The sequence below is a fragment of the Castanea sativa genome, chromosome 5 (genome assembly GCF_040712315.1).
Source record: "Castanea sativa cultivar Marrone di Chiusa Pesio chromosome 5, ASM4071231v1".
In the NCBI taxonomy this organism is placed as follows: domain Eukaryota; kingdom Viridiplantae; phylum Streptophyta; class Magnoliopsida; order Fagales; family Fagaceae; genus Castanea; species Castanea sativa.
The window spans coordinates 14,130,474-14,155,485 of NC_134017.1; the positions used below are offsets into that span (position 1 = coordinate 14,130,474).

A 25,012-nucleotide genomic window follows, 5' to 3' on the forward strand; every position below is an offset into this window, starting at 1 on the left:
GGACCTAAGCCAATTCCTATGCCTTAAAAAGTAATGAAGTACTACTTATCTTCCTGGTGACTAGCATAATATGCCAATACAAATCAGCATGCATGATGCCTTAGAGTCGATAATGGTTTTGAGAGCATGGCTTGTGTTTGTTTTGCTGATTAGTATTCTTGACAATTTGAAGTTAGCTAAAGGAGATAGTACTGAACATGCTAGAAGAAGACTCGTTGATCAAACTCCTGGTACGTAATTAAGCATGAAATCTCAGTCAGTTCTTCACCTCTCTCTCTCTCTCTCTCTCTCTCCTTTCTTCATGGACTAAAATGCTTGCTTTGACATAAAAATTAAGTTGATGCCTTAGCTACTGCGAGGCCAAATGCTTTTGATTATCTCACATTCAATGTGAAAATAGAATACCTAGTGTATATAAAACAATTCACATCTAGAAGACTAGAAATGTAGTTTGTAATACATTAATTGGTCTTTTTTTTTTTTTTTTTTTTTTTTTTTTTTTTTAAATTCCTTTCTCACTCTCAAAAGTGATATCAAAAGTAACATTACACATTCATGCATATATCCATAAGAGCCCGTTTGGCCCTGTGATTGTGCGGGCCAAACACGCATTCTCAGTGAAAAACGCAAAAACACCAGTGTTTGGCCCCACGATTTCTAATAAATTGTGTTTTCCCAAACGCGAAAAAACAGAGTTCCAAATTTAGAGGTATTGATAGCTTTTCTGTAAACCCCAATTTTAAAACAAAGATCATGTTTTCACAACGCAATTTTCTAAGGTCTTAATTCAAAAATTACCGTCAAACATTTGCTTACCACGCCCTTAACAGAAAGTCTGGTGGTGCACCCAAAATACGAAGCACCATGATTATCATTTGGGAAATGGAAAGAGGAAGTGAAGGACATTAACACGCATCTCTCTGTGAACATGAGAATTCCTTTGTACTTTCTCTGGGTAGAGAGGCTAGCTAGTTCAGTTGTGGTTTAGAAAAGGGGGTTTTATCTTTTGTGATTTAGACAATATATTTGTATCATGTGACTTCTCAAGGAGGTTGTGGTTGTGCTCTCTCTCTCTCTCTCTCTCTCTCTCTCTCTTCGTGGTTCTGCCGTTGTCGCTAGGGTGTTCATTATACTTGCAAAAAAAAGGTAATTATATATATAATTATTTTTAAACTAATATGTTTTGTGACTTTTGTCTACCCTACAAAAAAGTTTTTCTTTTTCTTTTTTGATGAACTACAAAAAGTTATTGAATACGCTAACTTGAGAATTTCAATAATTTTGATTCAACAAAAAAAAAAAAAAATAATAATAATGTAATGTTACATAGGGATGGCAATTTAAATCTGACCCGCGGATACCCAGTCTAGCCCGACCCTAATGGGCCGGGTTTTACCCGGTTCGATAAAGAATAGGGTCGGGTATGGATTTAAAAAAAAAAAACCCGAAGCGGGTCCGGGTCGGGTCCGGGTTTTATCAAAAAAATCCAGACCCGACCCGGATAAATACCCGGTTAAATACCCGGTATATTACATTACTAAAATACCCCTTATATATATATATATATTTTTTTTTTTTTTTCTGATTTTGTATTGAAACCCTAGTCTCTACTCTCTACTCACTGTCACTGCACACACACACTCAGCTAGCCGCCTCTCTCACACTCAGCCCTGCCCTCTTGCCTCTCTCACACTCAGCCCTGCCCTCTCGCCAGCCGCCCTCTTGCCTCAGCACACAGCCCTCTTGCCTCGCGGCCTCGCCTCAGCAGACAGCCCTCTCGCCTCGCCTCGCCTCTCGGCCTCGCCGTCTCGCCTCGCCTCAGCCCGCAGACTTCGCGGCCTCGCCTCGCGGCCTCGAAGTCGCGGCCTCGCCTCGCATCACGGTTTTTGTGTACCCGTGGCGTTGAATCAAATCAAGACCAGCCCGAGGAAAAAAAAAAAAAAAACTTGATTGTGATGTAAATTTGATTGATTCTTTCAGAGGTAAAGTAGTGATTTTCTTTTTTTATCAGAATCCCATGCTTCAAATTGTTGTGATTGTTCTTTGTATAGTGGGGTGGGAGAGTTTCTGATTGAATTGAATTGTAATTGTAATTGTAATTGTATTGGATGAGTTTGGTTTTTGGATTGGGAAATTAATGGGTAACACGTGAGATTGATGGAAGACAGATAGGTTTGAGTTGTGGTTGAATCTTATTTTTTTGGTTGGGCAAAATTTGGGCCCAATAAGTTAAATGGGCCCCGTGGGGCCCGGCGGGGCGGGTCTGGGTTCCGAGAAAAAAATCTGATTATTATTCGGGTCGGGTCCGGGTTTTGGGTCTTGGCCCGTGGGTCGGGTCAGGATATGCAAAAACCCGGCCCGAACCCGACCCGTTGCCATTCCTACTTACATCCACGTCAAAGACAAGAGACCACATTGAGTTGGTTTTACTTACCCTTTTCATTTTGTTTGCCTGCCCCCGTGATTTTATTAAGTTTCAAAGTAACTTTTCAAACTCTAGTCTTATTCCCACTTACCTATCAGTTCAGTGTGGCCAAGTCTTAACCATACCTCTTTTTTCTTTTTCTTTTTCTTTTTTTAAGGAAAGCAATCAGTACCCCTTTTTAAATTTTTTTTTTAAAAACCCTTAACAATGACAATGCATTTAATCAATATCATTTTTTTTTTCTTTCTTCTTCTAAAAAAATAGCATTTGGTAATTAATTTGGTTAGCCTTTTTATAGTCTTAGTGCTTTTATATTTGAGGAATGACATTATATTCGGATAATTTATTTATTTATCAATTTTAATAAACATAAATTATAGTTTTAGATATGCTTTCAAGGATTTTATTGTTGTTAGTTTGCTACTTTATTTTAAAACCTCAAATAAACATAAATTATTTTCAAAGTATTTAAAATATACCTATATATATTTATTAATATTCGCACCCCAAACATATTTTAGTCTAATTTTTGAAAAAATGCCAAACTCTTGTACCTGTACTTATATCATATTTGTACCAGTGCAACTTAGCATCTCAATATTTTTAGTTCTCATTTTTATCTATTAGTAGTCCCTTTTTTTTATTCTCTTAGTAGAAGAAAATTATAAAAATTTATGTATTGAAGTTTTTATTTTATTTTAATATAATCAAGTTTTCTTTCTATAAGATTTTGTATACTTTAAGTTTTGTAATCATTATCCTAGGAAAAATTCCTAGAGCACTGGTTATATATATATATATATATTCTTTTTTTTGTGCAATTTGACCACCATCCCATCTGTTAAAATGGTTTGACACTGCTAGGCGCACCTAACGTGGATTAAATGATCACTTAAAATGATTTAATTGAGGAATCTAAGCAACAACACAATTTCATTTCAAAACCCCAACTCTTCTTTTTTAGTTTTACCTCATATCCTCCATAGATCCACCCTCTTGGACGCATGGGCCGTAAAACCAATTGGATTTGTGGCGGTGGTTTAGTGCTTGGTTAGAGTTGGCGTTTTCCAAAAGAAATGATAGGGGCTTAATCTAGTCCACTTTTTATTTTTATTTTTTTTTAATTATGTTGAATTTCGAATTGAATTCTACTAGACTTTAATCATATTGATTGGCAATTTGGCATCTATAAAATTTTATATCTCTTTCTTCTTCGGCATAAAATTTGTAGGTTTCATAAGCATCGATTGTGGGGCAACCAGCGATTACTTGGATGAAGGCACCGGTATATTTTACAAGTCAGATTCGGGTTTTATAGATACTGGGACAAATAACGCCATATCCCCTGAGTACTACTCTTTAATGGCGTCTCCTAATTATGTACGGCAAATAAAAAATCTGAGAAGCTTCCCGCAAGGAACAAAAAATTGTTACACCTTGAAACCTGAACAAGGCAAAACAGTAACTATCTTATCAGGGCTTTCTTTTTTTATGGGAATTATGACAACGAGAATCAACCTCCAAAGTTTGACATATACGTTGGGGTTAATTTTTGGACCACAGTGAGTTTGAGCGAGTTAAATCAGTTTTATCCTCCTTGGGAAACTTTTCCGGATATCATTCATGTTCCCTTGTCTGATTCCATATGTGTTTGTTTGATAAACACGGGGTCTGGAATACCCTTCATTTCTGCCTTGGAATTACGTCCTTTGAGCAAGTCCATTTATCCAACTAATTTCGGAGCACTAAGTTTTGGCTCGCGATTAGACATTGGCGCCTCAAGTCAAGTGGAGTTAATCAGGTGAATTATTATTATTATTATTGAGAAGATAAACAAGTGAATCAGCTATAGTTGTTTTCTTTTTAAATATATTTTTGGTTTTAGACTAAATTTAAGAGTAAGTGCCACAAATTTTACTACATTAGTCCTATAAATTGATGTGTCACTAATTAATTGTAAGTCATACATTTGACAATATTTTTTTTTTTAAGAACTTGGAATTACGTTTCTGCAAAATTTTAAAATGACAAATGCTTTTGTCTGTCCTAGGTACAAGGACGATGTTTATGATCGCTTATGGCTTTCTCGTAGTACGTTGTTAAACTGGGTTCCAATCAATACCTCCTCAGTTATTGACACTCATGACAGCAATGATAGTTATCAACTACCAGCACAAGTGTTGAGAACTGCCGTTCAACCACCTAGTGGTTACAATGCCTTAACTTATTATGGAACTAATAATCCATACAATGGTTGTAAATATTATGTTTGCTTTCACTTTGCTGAGATTGCTAAGCCTACGCAAGGCAAGAAGAGAGAATTCATTATTGATGTGGGGGGCGGAAACTACACCTCAGAACCTATAACTCTTGAATACTTAAAGCCGCTGTCCATATGCCCCCAAAATGGACAACCATTTGAAGGGGGTTTTAGTTTTTCTATTAATGCAACAACAGAGTCTGGTCTTCCCCCCATCCTCAATGCATTTGAGGTCTATAACGTAATTTCCCTCCCGTATAAACCGAGCGACCCAAGAGATGGTAAGTTTAAAGAAAAAAGTTTAGCTCTAAACTAATTTGAGAAAAAAAGATATATGGTTGTGACAACTTTGTTTTTCTTTCCTTTCGTATTCTTTTATCTTGAATTATTATAACCTGCCAAAGGTCTTGTAGCCGAATTGACACCTCCCCATGTACAAAGTACATGTGGATCTAGAGAGGAAAGAGTTCGAGCTGCGGATTAACAGCATATTGTAATTATTTCTAAAAAAAAAAGAAAAAAGAATGATTATAACCTCGTAATATTTGTTGCAAACAATAGTTGCTGCTATCATGTACATTAAACAAACGTACACGATCTCTAGAGACGATTGGCAAGGCGACCCATGTGTTCCACATCAATATTCATGGAGTAATTTGACATGCAGTTCAGATGATACTCTCAGGATCATTTCACTGTGAGTGCACTTCCAAGACATATGAAACCAACACAAATTCCATCATTATATTTATTTTCTAAAGATAACAAATTCCTAGAATATGGATCCATTATGATAGTCCTAGTCCAGCTACTATAGCTGGACTACCGACTATCATAAAAATAGCTGGAATTTTTTAAAATGCACCATTAAAGAATTATATAAGATGGAGTTGGTCACATTTCAAAAGAAATTGTAAATTCTGAAGGTTGGCTTCAATTTAATAGATGAATGCCCCAACATATGCCCAAATGTTTACTTGTACATATCTTTTTATAAATTTCAGAAATTTAAGGGGGAACAAGCTCTTATGTAAGTCTAAGAGGGAAAGAGAAAGAGGGAGAGAGAATATGAATATACTCTTTCTGGCAATGACACCAACTCTTTAATTCATCTTTGGTAAATTACAAGCAGGTACTTAAGCTCAAGCAAATTGACGGGGAAGATAGCGCCATCAATCTCCGACCTCACAGCACTACAATACTTGTAAGTAATAACTAAAATCGGATTTTATTTTTTTTGGCATTCAGTTATGCTGTGGGTCCACATGTGGAAAAATGATAACTTGAGTTTTTGGGCTGGAGTGTATCTCAAGGTTCTTAACATCTATATGAATAGACTCTTGGTAAATTCTCCATGAATCTACATACAGTTTGAGAGATAGTAATTCCACAACTTTAAATGGAGCATTTAAAAAAAAAAAAATTAAATATCTACCAAATAATTTTTACTAATTAATTAATTATTTATACTATTTTTTTATTCACGCACATAAATTTTTTTTATCTCTAAAATGAAAAATGATTAATTATATTTTTGTATATAGCCTGTGCATATTTCCTTTTTAATTGAGAGTAAGACAAATCCACTTATTTGAGGAAATGAATTTTGCAAAAATATGAGATTAATAAATTAAATTTTAAAGCGTGAAACAATAAAATTTAATTTTGCAAAATCACTATCGTACATAACTTTACATAACATCCAATAGGATCAAATTAACCAAGTCAAATTACATAATTTGATAAATTAATACTAATCAAAGTAAAAGTAATTTCAGACAGAGAATTAAAATAGTATGCTTCAAGTGTAAAATTTAGCAGAAAAAAAGAGATGAAAATTTATTGTTATTATTTTTCAAATTGAATTTAATTCACCTTGGGTAATTAGGTGGTGTATGGTGAAGAAAAGTTCAAATTTAATTCCTAATTTTAATTTTGATGTTAAGAGAGAGAGAGAGAGAGAGAGAGAGAGAGAGAGGGAGAGAGAGAGAGAGAGAGAGAGAGAGAGACTGTTTTGATGAGTGGTCACTTGGTAGAATGAGTTTTAATTATCTACTATTTGCAAGAATGGCTTACAAAAATTGAAACCACGAATTGTTAGCTGAAATTGATTGTCAATTATGATTTGGGACTCAAAATTTTGATTTTTTTGGCCACATAGATTTTCAATTTGGTTGAATTTCTATCACTACAACAAATAAGATTTATGCTGACGAAATGTTTTGTAGCTAGAGCTCTTAGTTTTGTCACCAATTACATTAGGTGACAAACAATTTCGTCGCCTATTTTGTCCAGGGAAGTCTGTTTCGTACTGTACCGGCCGGTACGGCCGGTATTTACCGTTCTGGCACCTTGGCCGGTACAGAAACAAGGTTGTTTCGTACCGGAAAATATACCGGTTATACCGGGTCATTTCGGCCATACCGGAGGAAAATTTCAGATTTCGGCCAGTAAATGCATACCGGACCGGAAAAAAAATTATGTTTTTTTGTCACTCTCACCTTCCACCAGCGAGGCGGCGACGATCTCGACATTCTCGACCTCAAGTCGGGGTCGTGGACTGATTTGGCTGCTGCTGCTCCTTCATCTTCATCTTCTTCTTCTTCTTCTTCTCCTCTCTCTTTCTCTGGCATCACTGCTACTTTCTCTTTCTCTCTCTCTGTCTCGGTTTTCTTTTAGCGGTAAATTCGAAACGGTACACCGGTATTGACCCGTATCCGAAATATATCGTACCGTAGACCAAACCGGTACAACCTCCGATACGGTATTGACTTCCTTGATTTTGTCACCTACTATTTGTCGTCTATTGACATATATAATATTAGGGGCTTTGTTGGGGATGGGGAAGAAAAAGAATAGTGATTGTTATAGGAACTTTTAAATGTGATCATTGGCAATGGTCTAAGTGGCCCACGCCTAAAGTCTGCCCTAATTGTCAAGGACAAAGTATTGATTTTTATATGCGAGTCCATTAATCAAATGTATGGTTGTTGAGGACAAAGCTTTAAGCTTTATATGCAAGTCCTATAAGTGAGGTTGGGAGAACAAATTAAAAAGAATAAGGATTCTTCAGTACTCATTGAATACGACGTTGTGGTATTCCTATTTTCTTTCATAATATTGAGTCATATAATTAATTAGCATAATAGTAGAATCTGTTATTTGTGTGTTATGATAATATTATGATGTGGTAAGTACTTTAGAAATATCTAATAATTATTTTCAAATGAAATAATTTACCTTCGTATCGAACGACATTTTTGCCCAATATTATTGTTAAATATCAACTTACCCCCGCCCCCCCCCCCCTCCCCCCCAACATATTTCAGGGATTTATCATACAATAACCTGACTGGAAATGTACCAGAATTTTTAGCACAACTGCCAAATTTGAAGATCCTGTAAGTTATTGAGTTTATTATTAATTATAAACCTAAATTTATGGGTTAGGAAATGACTTATTTTATTTTACACCATATTTGAAGTAATTTAAGAGGGAATAATCTAAAGGGTTCGGTCCCAGAGGCTCTTATACAGAAATCTAGGGATGGATCATTAGTCTTGAGGTTAGTTTTTATTGAATTATTCCATTTTTCTATACTTAGTTGTTCTAACTTCTAAACATGCCAAAAGACTACCAAAACTTTATACTCATTTGTTCATCTGTTTCGTAAATCTGATTCCTTTTAATTTGTATTTGCAAAGGCAATTCTGTATATCAGCATCATTTACAAAACTTACTTACCATATCATATTACCTATATGCAAGTCTTGGCGAAAATCAAGATCTTGTTCTCTCAGTTCCCTATAAGAAAACGAAGAAAAAGGAGCTTAATGTTGTACTTGTTGCAACATCCATAATAATCCTCATCATTCTGTTCATTTTTTGTGCTCTGGCTATCCACAAAAGGAGAAGAAGAGGTATGTATTTCTTTATCATCTGGTTCTATAATTGTTATTACAATCCATAGTGGTAAGGTTGTCATGCCTCTAACCAGTTCAAACACCAGAGTTAGTGAAGTATCAACATGTCTAACCTGTACATCTAGCTATGTTCAAAAGAAGAGGACAGGGAAGAAAAAAAAAAAGGGTCAAATGGACCTATAGCCATGTTTAAAAAAAAACGCGGCTATAGACTTGTCGAACCTATAGTCCCTGTGTATAGGCCACATCTTAAAACGAGGTTATAGACCAAATGGACCTATAGCCACATTTTAGTAGTTATAGCCGTGTTTTTCTTTGTAGTGTCTCCTAATTCAAGTGAAACATTTCATAACATATTTAAAGCAAATTAAACGATTAATTTGTAAAGTTTTCATTACAACCATGAAATCTTGAAATATAAAGAACCAAATTAACTTCTAAAGGGACTACTCTACAGAGTCAAAATTCTCAAGGACATTTCTTACGTCATTATTCCTAAATTAACTCATAATCTCAAAGTTTTTATTTATTTGTTTATTTATTTTTAGGGAAAATAATAGGGTGAGGCAACTCTATAAGAATGATCATGTGAATTTGATTAGTGGATAAATGTGTTGTGTGAGCGTGTTATGAATCAAAACATTGAATATTTACTTGGTTAAATATATTGGGCTATATAAGTGAATACAAGAATCCCAATTGTACTTGGTTCCAACCAACTTTCACGTGGTTAGATTTTCTAAAAGAAGCTTGATTTTAGGGTGACGTTGGATTTTGTTCACCATGCAGTTTTTATAGCAATGAAGAAGTTGTTTGGGTATAGACTAGGGTTTCTAGAGTTACGAGAGGTGGGAGTGGCATTAGAGTTTAGTATTTGATGTACCCATATTTCCTTTCTCAATTTTCTTAATTCTAATTAGGGGATTGCAGATTGAAGGAATACATATTTCCTTTCTCAATTTTCTTAATTCTATTTTTATATTTATACTTATTTTTATATTTTTGGGGTGTGACATGTAATCCTTCACCCACAGAAATGGCTAAAGAATCCAATATCAAATCAAAGAATCGACAATATAGCTACCCCGAGGTTGTGGAAATGACTAATAGCTTTCAAACCATTGTCGGAGAAGGAGGATTTGGAAAAGTTTATCTGGGCATTCTAAAAGATGAAACTAAGGTCGCTATTAAGTTGCTGTCTCCATCATCAAAGCAAGGCTATAAAGAATTTCAAGCAGAGGTTAGAAATATGAGTGCTATATTTTCTTCAATTATTTGAAATGAATAATGCTACATTGCTACAACAACAAAATATGTTACAATATATTGTAAGTTGTTAATATGACAAATTCTTTTTGGTTTTGATTTGATCCATTAATACAGGCACAACTCTTAATGATAGTTCATCATAGAAACTTGGTCTCTCTCGTTGGGTACTGTGATGAAGGTGAATGCAAGGCACTCATTTATCAATACATGGCTAATGGAAACCTACAACAGCATTTATCAGGTATATTGGTATACACATGATAATGTTTATGGTGATTCATTTATGATTGATCAAAAGTATGATAAGTGAAGGGGAAGGCTTTGATACAATTAATTTTCATATATAATTGCAGTTCGTTGGTTCTGTAAAAAATAAAATTAAATTAAATTGACTTTTGTTAAGTATGTTAGGAACACAATATAAAACATATTTAGTATTAACATAATAGATCAATAAAATAAAAAATAAAATTTTTAATTATATTTTAACTTAATCATTTATGATCTTTTAAAATGATATTATTCATAGTTGTCAAAATCGCGATCTAGATCGTAAGATTGCACGATTTTATGATCTCACCTCACCAAAACTTGTAGGATCGCGCTAGGATCATAAAAATGATAAGATCGTATGTAGAATCGTGTAGGATCGTATGAGATCCTACCGATACTACCAAAAATATAAATTTTTTGGTTTTTTTTATAGGATAAATTTTTTGTTTTGATGAAGTTTTAAGGGTTTTTTATTTTTTATGTTTTGATGGTATGACTTTTTATTTTTATTTTATAAAATTATATTAACTTAAACAAATGTTTTCTAGTTTCTAGTTCAGTTGTAATCATAATGAAGGAATGTTTCATCATTTCTAAATGAAAAATTTGATGTTAGCTTTACTACCTTTTAAGTTATAATGTTGTTAAATTTGTTTAGTTAATATTACTAAAATATTTTTTTATATATAATTTTATCAGTTATGCTTGTGTTCTTATATTGATTGATTGATTTTTTTGAGCATCCTCTATAATTGTTGCTGAGTAGTATAACTTGAATAATGGTGTGTGAAATTGTATCTTAATGTTTTTTGCAGTTCTAGCATACAAATATATAATGTCTACATAGATGATGAAATAAATTATGATGATTAAGAATTTAGGATAGTGGTTATAAGAACCTTAGAATGAGAATAATTAAATGTTCATTTCACCTTATTATTCTTCTTGCTTTTGGATTTCATATTATAGTTAGTTAGTTTCTATTTGCTAAATTATTTTGGATTTCAAACTTGGAACTTAGAACTTGGAAAATATGTCCATATTTTTTTATAAATATTTTGGTATTTGGTTGCTAATTAAATATCTATTAAACTTTTTAGATACATTGGATCTAAACTTAAATATATTTTTTTCGTTAGTATAGACTTAGCAATGTATGACATGCAAATTACATCATATGATGCAAATCTAAGTTTTTTTTGGATGAATTTATAATTTATGTGATTATTCAATATAAAAAGCCATTATCAGCATGTTTTTTGCTTTAAATATGAAAATATGTAGGATCTTATGGATCATGATCCGATCCTACAATCTATGATCTCACCTACCTTCAACAATCTTACGTAGAATTCCGATTTTGACAACCTTAATATTAATTGACATTTTCTTATATCCCAAAATTATTTATGATTATTCTATAATAAATTTTAGTGATTTCCTTTTAAATATACAAATTAAAGAGTCTGTTATAAAATTAAGGTAAAATACTATTTTCGTTCCTAAACTATCACAAAAGTTTGTTTTTCATCTTTGAACTTTTAAAAGTTTTATTTTTGTCCCTAAACTTTGCAAAATGTTGTGATTATTGTCCCTTTGCTTGTTTCCATTAGTTTGTCTTACGTGTCTTGACAAGGTGCTAATGTGGTATATGATTCAGACTAATTTATTTTATTTTAAAAAAAATGTACACGTGGCGAAGACTTATTGGCTCACATGGTAAAAAAAAAAAAAAAAAAAAAGGCCAAAATCACCTTTCACTCCCTAGACCTTCACTCCTTCCATTCGTGAAACCTTTTTCACTGTGTAAGCTCCACCACAATAGCCCAATCGGTGACCAAAATCAGCAAAATAGCTTCAATGTTCTAGACGTTTAATCACTCCCTTATAAGGTAAAATTTGTTTATTTTTTACTTTATAGCTTTATTGAATGTATATATAGTTATATACCGTTTCTATAGCTTGACGGGTATGGGTTTATTGGGGTTGTTGTGCTATTGTGAAGACTCCATCAAACATTTTTCTTGAAGACTCCATTGGATATTGTATACAGACTGATTTAGTGGTCCCTAGTGTCTATTGTTGAAGACTCCATCACACATTGACGAACTACGTGTTGTACTTGAGTGGCCTTAATAAATTTGGTTGGCTTGCGGCACATGATAAGCACTTAGCACTATGTAACTTCGACAACGGCAGAAACTAATGGCGATTAGGGACACCGGTTTGAGGTTTTCAATGAGTGAGGGTGGTGGGTTTTCATAGTTTAAGGATTCTTGGTTTCCAATGTAAGCCAATAAATCTTTGCCACGTGTCCATATTTTTTAAATAAAATAAATTAGTCAAAATCAAGAGAGATGCTACATCTACAATATTTTTACAACAAATCATAGGTTCTAGCAGGGTGTCAATTCGAGTTAGCATGTCGAGTTCATGTTGTGACAAGATAGAGGTATTTAACTAAATGGCTAAACCTTAACCTGACCCATTTAATAATCATTTTATAATCCTTCAATCCTAACCTGACCTGTTAATAAGGCGAGTTGACTTAATCCAACTCATTTGACCCACTTACCACTTAATAAACGAGTCATGTTGGGTTGACACGAATGTAACACAACCCATTTCAACCTGCATAATATTAAACTAGCCTCATCGCACGCGCTTAGCGCGTGCAATGAGGCTTTATTTTTAGTGGTTCTATTTTGTAAAAAAAAAAAATTGTGTTTTTTTTTTTAAATTTTATATATATAATTTTTATTTTGAAAATTTAATTTATAAGCGAATAATATAATTTGAAAATTAACAGGAAAGTGGTCTTATTTTTTAAGTAATATTTTAGTGGGAGTTAAAATTGCAATTTTACCAGATTGTCCTGTAGTTTTATCTCTACTTAAACATAGGGGTATAAGGAGATTTTTGAACTAAAAAAAATGAGGAATCCAAACAGGAAAAACCCCTTAAATAATAGTATATATAAAATATCTATCTAGAAATATATTTTTTTACATCCCAAAAGCAGTGCATACACTTCAAGTCTTCAACCTACATTCAAAATAATATAGTTCAACAAAAATATAACATTCATCTAGAAATAAGTTCTTTACACTCCAAAATAAGCGCATACACTTCAACCCAAATTCAAAATAACATAGTTTAACAAAAATAAAATAACATGTTCAACAAAAATATAATATCCTTAGAACTTGCCAAATGCTAAATATCATTATTGAAAGAATTGAAGCAAACAGTAGGCTAATCCTGACTATAAGTACAATTATCATCATAGATTTTAGTTTATAAACTATCTCAATAAACCTACTTGCAAGATATGTAGACGATGTCCAACACTAATACAAAAAAAAAAAAAAAAAAAAAAAAAAAAAAAAAAAAAAAAAAAAAAAAAAACACGCCACAAGACAAAAGCTATAGCCATGGCCTCAATCAACAATTAATATATCTCATATATTAATAATAACACATGGGTTCAAAGTATATAGAAGAAAAACATTATGCAAAAAAAAAAAAATTACTGCAGAATTTTGAAACACCAAGAAACAGTTTTCTTTAATTCTATAACTCACTAAACACATGAGAGAGAGAGTGAGAGAAGTAACCGGTTTGGGACTTTGAGTTTGAGAATTGGGCATGAGACTATTAGATAGTAGAATGAGTAGTATGGCTGAAAAAAAAAATTAGATATTTATAAGAAGGTTTAGAGATTTAGGGTTTATAGGGTTTAGAGATCTAGGGTTTGTAAAGTTTCAATTTCCAAATTATATCCCTTATAAGTTTTTGTAATTACTCACTTTTCTTTTTAAATTTAAAATATATGTTGGATATAAAAGGTATTTGACAAATCTAAAATAAAATGAATATTTATTTATTATACGAGTTAAATGAGTTATGCTAAGTGTGTCATTTTGGGTTAACATAAATCAATTGACGTGTCTATTGTGAGTTATGCGAGTTGACCCACTTATGACATATTTCTTATCGTGTTACTTTCGGGTTGACCCGTTTATGACCCAAACCCATTAAGGCCCAACCCTAACCTGCAAAAACCCGTGTCGAGTTCATGTCGTGTTTGCAGGTTGAGTCGAACATTGACATCCCTAGTTTTCAATGAGTGAGGGTGGTGGGTTTTCATAGTTTAAGGATTATGGGTTTCCAATGTAAGCCAATAAATCTTTGCCACGTGTCCATATTTTTTAAATAAAATAAATTAGTCAAAATCAGGAGAGATGCTACGTCCACAATATTTTACAATATCTTTACAACAAATCATAGATGGTTAGTTGTTATTTGTTCAAATTTAAACTTAACACTAAGATTACTTTTTTTCCCTAACAATAACAATCAGTAATAACTTACAACTTAGAATTTGTTATAAAAATATTGTGAAAATGTTGTGGGCATATCATTTCTCCAAAATCAGATACCACATCAGCACTCTATTAAGACACATAAAACAAAAAAACTAACAGAAATAGATAGAAGGACGAAAATCAGAACGCTTTACAAAGTTTAGGGATAAAAATAGAACTTTTGAAAGTTTAGGGACAAAAAACAAACTTTTGTAATAGTTTAAGAATGAAAATGATATTTTACCCAAAATTATATGTCCGAATTGCTCATTTATTAATTAGTTGCTGTAGAAACTAAAATTATAAGTATATGTACAACCACCTATTAACAAGTTGAACCACTATAGACTTATGGTTTTTCGAGCAACAGGCATAATCAATATATATATATTGGAATTTTTTTTCTTAAGCTTCAATGCCAAACTAAGCCTATGCTCATAATGATAAGTTCTATTTTTCAGTAGTAGTTTTCATGTTATGTGAAATATTGTAAATAAACTTGTTTACCAACAAAAATAAATATATTATTATTTTTCTATGTTGTATGCCTTTGAAAAATGATATCATAGTGGTATGTAAAGAACATCTAATCCATTATTTTTGATTTTTTTTTTGATAAGCACTTTCTCAACAACTTTATCAAGAAAGTTAAAATAATTTCCTATATGATTTTGAAAAGGATAAGTTTTTACATTCTTGTTTTCTAGATCTTCAAGAGTGAACATATTATACGTATTAATTCCAAATTGCTTATTAATAAATATAAAAATAAATTTGGGTTATACATATTGTGGCCGGATTAAGTGGCTCAATATAAGTATTATAAGTTGTATGACATAATTTTATTATGTGATTCATTCTAAGTACATTGAATTATTAACATAGTTTTACCAAGGTTTTTGAAAAAGTAAAATACCTTTTATGATTAAATCCCAATTATTAAAATTTTCAGAAAATTTAAATGACATTTTGCAATTTATTTCAAATTATTTTACAATGTATTTGTATGGGTTAAAAATCCGAACACCTAAAAAGGAATTGGACTTGGATCATGGCCCACAACAATTTATTTGTAGATATGAGTTTCTTGGTCAACTGTTGAACTTTTAACAATAATTCTTATCTAAGGATTCACATAAAACAAATGATTGGGTGAAAATTGAAAATGAAAAGAATTTCTCTTTATTTCTTCTTCCTCGAAACAGTTGATGAGCCTTTAAACTTAGTAAAAATAGGACTAAGCTCAAGTAAATTCTATTCTCTCCTTTTTCTCTCTCTTTTTCTTTAAATCCAATCCCTGTACATGGAGGATCTCCTTCCCTTTATAGTCTCATTGCTCCGATCCTGGCCCTCCACCTAGATGATGGATGATCTTTCTCTTGGATACTTGTCTCATCCTACTCTTTCCCTTCTTTTGAGGTGGTGTTGGGTAAATAACAGGCTGTGAGATACTGTTCAGGTGTCATTTAGCCGTTAATGCAGCATACCAAGTTGGTGTAGTGCATTTAATGTGAAGGTGACACTAGCTTTTCTAGGAAGTTTCCCCTTCTTCTTATCCAAGCTGGCTACTGCTACTTTCCTCGAATCAACATCCTCGGCTTTTTTTGATCACTTCCCAATTTCTTTAGGCTGTCTCTTTCTAAGCAACTTCCTCATACTAGTTGCTTCTTCGGTTAGCCCTCCCTTTCGATCTACCTGGGCCTGCTTGAGTTTAATGAATCAGTAGTTGGGCCTTACTGTTTCTCGAACCAAGCCCAAAGGGATCAAGCTTTTTGGCCTCCCACAATATTATAATATTTGTCTTTGATAATATATCATGCTTATAAAATGTGTATTTTTCATGCAATTTAGAATAATTTTTGTTGTTTTATTTCTACTACACATCTTAGGGTTATGCTAATGATTATGATACTACACATTTTACTACAAAAATTTTACAAATTGATATATCACCAATTACAAAAAAAAGTAAGTTAGACATTTATTTATTATGTTTTAGACACCATATACATTCATTGCTATATCAGTTTATAAAGTTTATATAATAAATTTATACTATGTTTAAAATTTTTCTCTATTTTATAACTCTTTCAACTATGTTATGTATATACTTACATGTCAACATTTTAGCCTATTTATTTTCTAGTCTGACTGCAAAACCAAGCTATCTTCAAAAAAAAAAAAAAAAAAAAAAAAAAAAAACCAACTGAAACCTATTAATCAATTCATTTTGGTTGCAGTTACTAATATGAATGTCTTGACCTGGAATCAGAGGCTTCATATTGCGGTGGATGCAGCACATGGTTTGGAAAAGATCAATCAAATGATTATATCTCTCTCTCTAATATCTATCTTTTTGTTTGCATTAATATGTTAATAATGGCTTACTGTTGGACTTCTAGGGTTGGAGTACCTACATAATGGTTGCAAGCCAACAATAATACACAGAGATTTAAAGACCTCCAACATCTTATTAAATGAAAAGATGCAAGCAAAGATTGCTAATTTTGGGTTGTCTAGGGCTTTTGCAGCTGAAAATGACTCTCATGTGTCAAGTTGTCCTGCTGGTACACTTGGGTATCTTAATCCTGAGTAAGTGTCAAGACTTAATGAATTCCTTATACTTTTTAGCTACAAAAGGGAATTTATGATAGTTTTGTGTACATAAATTCAAATAGTATTACTTAACCTACCATGAATCTTTAAATTTTTCACTACTTTAATATCCACATTTTTCATAAAAGTAACATTGCAAGAAAAATATGTTTATTACAACAAAAAAATCATTACAATAACATCAAAATCATTACAATAGTTGATGTGGAGTGTTGCGACAAAATTTAATATAACAGGTTAGGGCTTTTGTAGTTGAAAATGATTCTCATGTGTCAAGTTGTTTTGTTGGTACACTTGGATATCTTGATCCTGAGTAAGATTCAAGACTTAATGAATTCCATATAATTTTTAGCTACGGATGGAATATATGATAATTTTGTGTACATAAATTCAAATAGTATTGCTTAACCTACCATGAATGTTTAAATTTTTCACTACTTAAGTATCCCCATTTTTCATAAAAGGAACATTACAAGAAAAATATGTTTATTATGAAGAAAAAATCAGTACAATGACATAAAATCATTACAATAGTTGATGCGAAGTGTTGCGATAAAATTTAAGATTATAGGTTTGGACAACAAAAAATTTTGTTGCAATAAACTATATATTTTAATAACAATTTTAATGGAATGATATATATGTTAATACAATAAATAATTTACTATTTTGAATATATTATAGCAATAGGCTATTACTTCTAAATCTTATTGCAATAGATTCTAAATAATAGGCAAAAATAATTTGAGTTAAATTATTGCAACCATATATTTGTTGTAATAAATATTTGTTTCATATTTGTCATTACAATAAGTAGTAAAATAATTGATATCAAGTTATCTTGCTTTATGTTTGTCATTGAAATAGATTGTAAAATAATTGGTATTGCAATGATTTTCTTTTTCTTTTTAATTTATTGCAATAAATTTTCCTAATGCAGTAAATATTAAAGTTTCAATTGCAACCGATAATTATAAGTTATTGCAATAATTTACCACTTTTAAGTTGCAAGGACTTTTAACTTGTATATGTGATATTGTGTCTAATTTTGTTGTATTGACACTTGATGTAATAGATTTCTTTTGGTGTAGTAGAAATATATTGAGTATGCTTAAGTCTTAATTGAACTGGTAATGTTTGTGATATTATGTGCATTTTTACAAGAAATTATTCTATTAGAATTCCAACTCACACTCACTTCATTAGCTAGAGTTGTTTTTATTTTATTTTTATTTTTTATTATTTAGACTAAAATGCAAAACTCACCCTTTATGTTTCACCAAAATTCATTTCAATCTTCTAACTTTTTTTTTTTTTCATTTCAATCTTGTAACTTTCAAGTTTATTTAATTAAGGCTTTTCTATCAACTTTTGTTATATTTTATGGTTAATTTTACAATTTTTTAAATTTTCTTCAAATTTTTAAAATTAATAAAAATTCAACGAATGATTGAAAATATTTTCCATATTTTTTTAATAAAAAATTTTAACAACATTTGGCAGAAATCCCTTAATTGAATAAATTTGAAACTTAGATAGAGGACATAAATGAACAAAAAAAAGTTAGAGATTGAAATGAATTTTGAAGAAACTTAGAGGGTAAGTTTTGCATTTTAGTCTATAATTTAATAGTAATTGCAATAGGGAAGAGGAATTGAACATTGGACATCTTCATTAAAAATACCATGAAGTTCCAATTAAACTACAAGGCTCTTGGCCTAAACAAGGTTGTTTATAGGTTTGCTTGCCAACAACCATTACATACTTAGTGTAAAATTCAACAATATTAGTCATTCAACTATATAATGTAGCTAGTTGACTAGATCTAAGAGAATGAAAAAAATATCTACATAGTTTTGGGATTGTTAAAAAATGCTAATGACTTGTGTTTTACATACAGATTTCAAAAATCTGGAAACTTTAACAAGAAAACGGATATTTATAGCTACGGTATTGTTCTATTTGAGCTAATCACTGGCCGCCCAGCAATAATAAGAGGATTTGAAGAAAACACACACATAGTTGACTGGGTTCATCCTATAATTGAAAGTGGAGATATTCGAAACATTATTGATCCAAGGTTACATGGACAATTTGATATAAATTCTGCCTGGAAAGCTGTGGAGATAGCCATGTCATGCATAGCACCAGTGACAATCCAAAGGTCGGATATGTGTGAAGTATGTGCAGAGTTAAAGGAATGTTTTGGCTTTGGAGATGGCTAATGGTGGAAGCCAAATGGTGGTGACTGGGGGCAATATGACAATTTCAAACAATCAATTCATAACGACCTCTTTAGAGCTTGAATCAGATATTGCTGCCCTTGCTAGGTAGTTTTTAAACAATTTTCTGTTTGTTTGTGGTAAGTACTTCCTTCTATGCATTATGTTCTATCATCTATGGCAAACATGTAGTATATATTAATTACATTCGTATTTCAAAAACTTCTTATATACTTAATTTCATGTTTGGATCTGTTTTTCAATTAAGTACAAGGGGGGAGTTCTTCTATAGCTTATAATGCACAATTTTTATTGCGAATGAATTTATTTTTTATGATGGATTGATGGGTGAGTACCATCTACCATGAAATATGTATGCAAAATGCATTAGAGTACGTGACTATTAGTCAGGCTCCATTTGTTCCAACTTTGAAAATTTGGATTTAGACCCAAAATGATTAAGCAGTGATTAAATAATGTAACACATTATTTAACACAAATGGATAGTCCAAACCACAATTTTCAATTATCAAATCTAAAAATAATAATAATAAAAGCTATAAATTCAACGTATAGATTTTGGTGACGTAGTGAAAATCAAGTAAGTCTTTCCAAATAAAAAACAACCATGGGGATCCAAACCCACTTAAAATCCACTAAGAGAAGAAATAATTATAATCACTTATAATTACAAAACATTTTTTTGCAGTCCTAAAATATGTAAGCTCAATAAATGGACTTCTCTTACCAACCCAATGACTCGAGAACAAATGGATTCTTGTAAATGAACTTTCTCCCTGAACAAAGCTCATTCACAATGATCCTAGAACTTCGACACACCAAATAACTCTCTAGGTGTTTTCTATCAATGGACTTTCTAACAGAGGTTTAGAGTTTGAACGGTTTGGATGAACATTTACAATATTTTAATATCAGCTTAAGGCGAGAAAATCTCAGAGGAATTCTAAAAAATATCTCACAAGGAGCAACACTCAGAGGAGAAGAATTGAGAGATCTCTTTGGCTCAAGGGGATTTGGCTATTAGATCTACTCTTGTATGCGGCCTCTTATCGTCACTCTGTAGCAAGGATTTGTTCTCTATAGAGAACAGTATGTTGAAATTGAATAGCCATGGCTATTCAACAAATTGGTTTACAATTCATGTGATTTCAGTCAAGCAAATTGTGATTCAATCCATTGAAATTTCAGAGACTACAAAGTTGTACCAACTTCAAATGGACACATCTCACTCATTTCAATTAATTACAGATTGGGTTAAATTTCTATTTATTTTGAAAGCCCAAATATCTCTTTTTTGACAAAACAAGTTCATTTATAAATTTAATATAGTCTAAAAGATATGAACAAAATATTATTAACTCAAAACCTTGTCGCCTTTTAGTAGCTTATCCAAACACAATATTTTCAATATAGCCTAATTTTGACAAATTTTGGTACTACAATTTTCCTATAAACCTTAACCCATCCAAGGCTGTTTTCAAACAAATTATCCTCTAGTTTTAATGTATCAGTCGTATCACCTCGTTAAGATATGGTCTTTACGACATGAATTGGGTCAAACCACAGCCCTCTACGGCTGGTGAGTGGGTGGGCTAGGTATTTCATACCGATACGCATGGGCATCATATGACTTTTTTTTTTTTCCTGGTTTCTACCGGCCCAAGTGCAGAACATAAGCCCAATCTGATTGTTTTATTAATTAAAAGTTTTTAAAATGAGTGAATTTGACAGAGACGAGAACTTGCAAGTATGTTTGGTGACGCGTTATCAAACCGTACTTTTTTCAAGTACTACCTCTTAAATTTCAATTTTTTTTCCCTAAGTATTACTTTTTATACAATCCCATATTTAAAAATCTGAAAAATAAGTTGTACTAAACAAATCCTATACCTTGGTGTTTAACACTTTTGATTAATACCACTTCTACATAAAGTCATTATATTGGTATAAAATTCAAGGTACTACTCTTTCTTTGCCATTTTTTTTTTAATAAAAAATTTGCAATCTTTTATATATATTTGTCACATTTAGGGGTGTGCATGGATCGGGTTGGGTTGGGTTGAAGAGATTTTTTGACCCAACCCACTATGGTGGGTCAAAAAAAAATTCAACCCAACCTAACCCATCACATAAGTCCAACCCAACCCAACCCACATAGTCAGGTTGGGTTAGGTTAAACCTATGGGTTGGACAATTTTTTTTTTATTTTTTTTTAAATTGAGTAGAAAAAATATAAATATAAATATATTAAAAAACTCAAAGATTAGTATTAATGTAACTCCTTAAAGGCAAACAACACTAATGACTAAACAATAATAGTAATTTACTAGGGTTTGTGTGAACTAATTGGCTTTTATATAGGATAGAAATGATTAGTTATTTTGAAAATTTTATTAATTATATATATATATATATATATATATATATTAAATATATGGGTGGGTTGGGTTGGGTCTGGCGGATTTGAAATTTTATGACCCAAACCTAACCCAACCCGCTATCAAAATTTTTTTTGTAACCCAACCCAATCCACCAAGGCCTAAAAACCGACCCAACCCGGCGGGTTGGGTTAGATTGGATCGGTTTTATCGGATTGACGGGTTGACTGCACATGCCTAGTCACATTATTTTTTTAGGGTAAAATATCATTTTCATCCTTAAACTTTCATAAAGTTCAATTTTTATTCTTGAACTTTCAAAAATTCATTTTTCATCCTTAAACTTTTCAAAATGTTTTATTTTTCGTCCTTCCATATATGTTTATATGTGTTATTGTTAGTAATGGGGACAAGATATAGATATAGATTTTTATTTTGAATGCAGCTTCAGGACCAATATGTCCTGCTTGTGTATGTTGCACACCTGCATCACCTGGATCTTGTTGTCAGTGTTGCGCAACTCCTGTTGAAATTCAGTCTGAGAATGGGTCTCCATGAAACTATTTACATAAAAGTTGTTTATACAATGGTGACCAAGTTTCAATGTTTTATAATTTTACTACCAGATATATCAACGTTTTAATTATGAATTTCTGCAATTGAATATTGTTTATAAGTATTGTTCGTTTATTTGGGCTAGAAGAGATGGTTCTGTTGTGTCCATGCTCATGCAAAGTTTGCTACTGTGATTATGTCTAGTTCGTGTTGTAATAGATTCTCCCTCCGTCCTTTTTTGCAGGTGTGGTGGGGTTGAATGTTTCCTGTGTTTCTGTTTAATGAAGTTATGCTATATAAGAAAAAAAAGTGTCACCGTTTTATTTTGGTATAATTTCATAATTTGCTGCCAAATGTATCAATTTTTGTGAGACATTTCTTGTATTCTATTATGTATTTCACAAGTAGCTGAGAGCAAATTTTCAATAATAATAGGAACCGAATTAGGACTTGGAGTTAGGTGGGGTGGGTCTTCTATTAGTTGCGTGCGGTAGATTCAGCTTTTGGTTCTAATACTTAACCGACAAAGGTTTTTTTTATTATTAATTTTTTTGGTAAAATTCTTTTATTATTATTATTTTTATGTATGTGTAGAGTGAGTCCTTTGCGGGTAAAGACAAAATTATTTGGTTTAAAAAATTTTAAAGGGTCAAGTTGTTTGTTTTTGGTAAAACTAATTGATTGGTCTTAATTTCTTTTAGTTTTGTCATTGGTAATTTTTGTTGGTCTATTTTTTTGGGCTTATATATTTTGTTTTAAATTTTAGATATATAAACTTTTTTATGGCCTTTAAAAGGAGGAAAATACTAGATTTACAATTTTTTTTACAAAATGTTGTTATGATGAGTAGTTATTAGTAAGAAAAAAAATTATGAAAGTGGTGGGCCCATATGCAAATAGTACGAATTTGCTATCACAATAGTTGATAAAAATATTTATAGTTATAGAATTTTTCTTAAAATGATCAAGATATTATTAAGGGGGCAAAATTTAATTTTATTAAATGAAGTTACTAAAAGTAATACCTATATATATATACGCCTATTCTTAAAGAAAAAAAAAATACGGAGAGCCATTACCCCAAGTCCATGAATGGCTCCGTTTATGAGTCTCTATGTAATAATTACTAATTTGCACTTTGTTAGTTTGTTGTGATTCGGTCTTTCTCATCTTGGATCTATGTTGCTTTTCACCAAATGACCGTGTGTTTATTAAACATGGCAAAACAGGTCAGAATTTTCTGACCCGACTTGATCTGACCCTAAAAATACTCGAGCCAAACACAATTTTTTTGACTCGAAGTAAAAAGGGATTGACTTGTGACCCAACCTGTGTTTTTGCGGGTCAACCCGACCCAAACCATTTTTAAAGAAATTTTTTGGTAAAAAAATAAAATAAAATAAAGAAAATATTGGTTTAATTGTTTGTTGTGAACTTTAAGGAAACAATTGAGACATTTGCATAACTGCATGAAAATTAATTGCAAGATGAATGGTTGAGCATTCTGTAATGAATAAAGATTTTTAGATATCAAATAGCAAAGTATATGCCAAGATAATCTGGTTACAATAGGGTTAAAATATAGATTTAAAATTGTAGATATGTGTGAGAAACATTCACAAGTGTGAAAATAGCGAAGCCAAAGTATCAAGTTAGCATAAATTATGAATGCTTAAACCTATTTTTTAACAATTTATATTCAAAATAAACGGCTTTTCAAAATAAATTATGATATTTTTTAAAGCGTGTGTTGCTTAATAATGATATGATATTAATAAAAGAGACCACGTATAAATAAGTAAACAATCAAACTTTAATGTATAATAGATTATAAAATTAATTTTCAAAATTGTAAGTTTTGTATATGTTTTTATTCTTTGTCAAATAAGTTTTGGGATGTTAATATTGTGTAAAAATAAAATTTGTACATTTGTTTTGCTTATTTTTTGTGTTATTTTGTTTTAAATGGCAATGTTAGGATGTATAATTTTAAAATTATTGGATAAGCATTAATAAGTTTAACTAAGTTCATTCTTGATATAAGTGGTGAATTTAAAGTAATACATTTTACATCAAGTAATTTAATGCATGACTTTCCAAATGGCAAATACATATGATTTTATTTATTAAAAAAAATTGTGTGAAAAATATGGGTCAACTAGACCCGCCATCCGATTGACTCAAACTCGTTTTTAACCTACTTGAAATAACCGGTTTTGATCTGCAATCCGATTCACCTAGCCCGCCTATTTTGCCATGTCTAGAGAAGAGATTATAGTGTTTTGATTTTTTTTGAGTTTTGAGTCTTACAAATTGACTTTTTTTTTTTTTTTTTCCTGTGTCTTTACTCTGTCATTGTAATAGTGTTTGCGCTGTTTTGAAATAAAGTTTTGAGATATGAATTTGTATTTTGCACTTTACTATTTGACGGAATTTGTGACTTGAGTGTGGGAGTGCTTGTTGGCTATGTGAGTGGGCACTAAAGTCATGGGTGGCAACGAAGTTCAAGGGTAGAAGCCAAAAAATTAAGCGTTAGAGGTTAGACGACTTATCCTAATCACAATCGAATGAATAAGTGCACAATTCTTTTTTGATAGCCCATTGAATGCTTTTTTAAAGAGGAAAAAAAAAAAAAAAAAACTTTCCCATTAAATGTGTGGCTGTAGAGAAGTCTCTTAGCAACAAAGTCACCCGCCGCCTCT

General features: G+C 31.6%; 1 pseudogene; it reads left to right on the forward strand.

The window, feature by feature from the left end:
* The first annotated feature begins 70 nt into the window (after positions 1-70).
* LOC142633556 (putative leucine-rich repeat receptor-like serine/threonine-protein kinase At2g19230) lies at positions 71-19,468 on the forward strand (annotated as a pseudogene).
* The last annotated feature ends 5,544 nt before the right edge of the window (positions 19,469-25,012 follow it).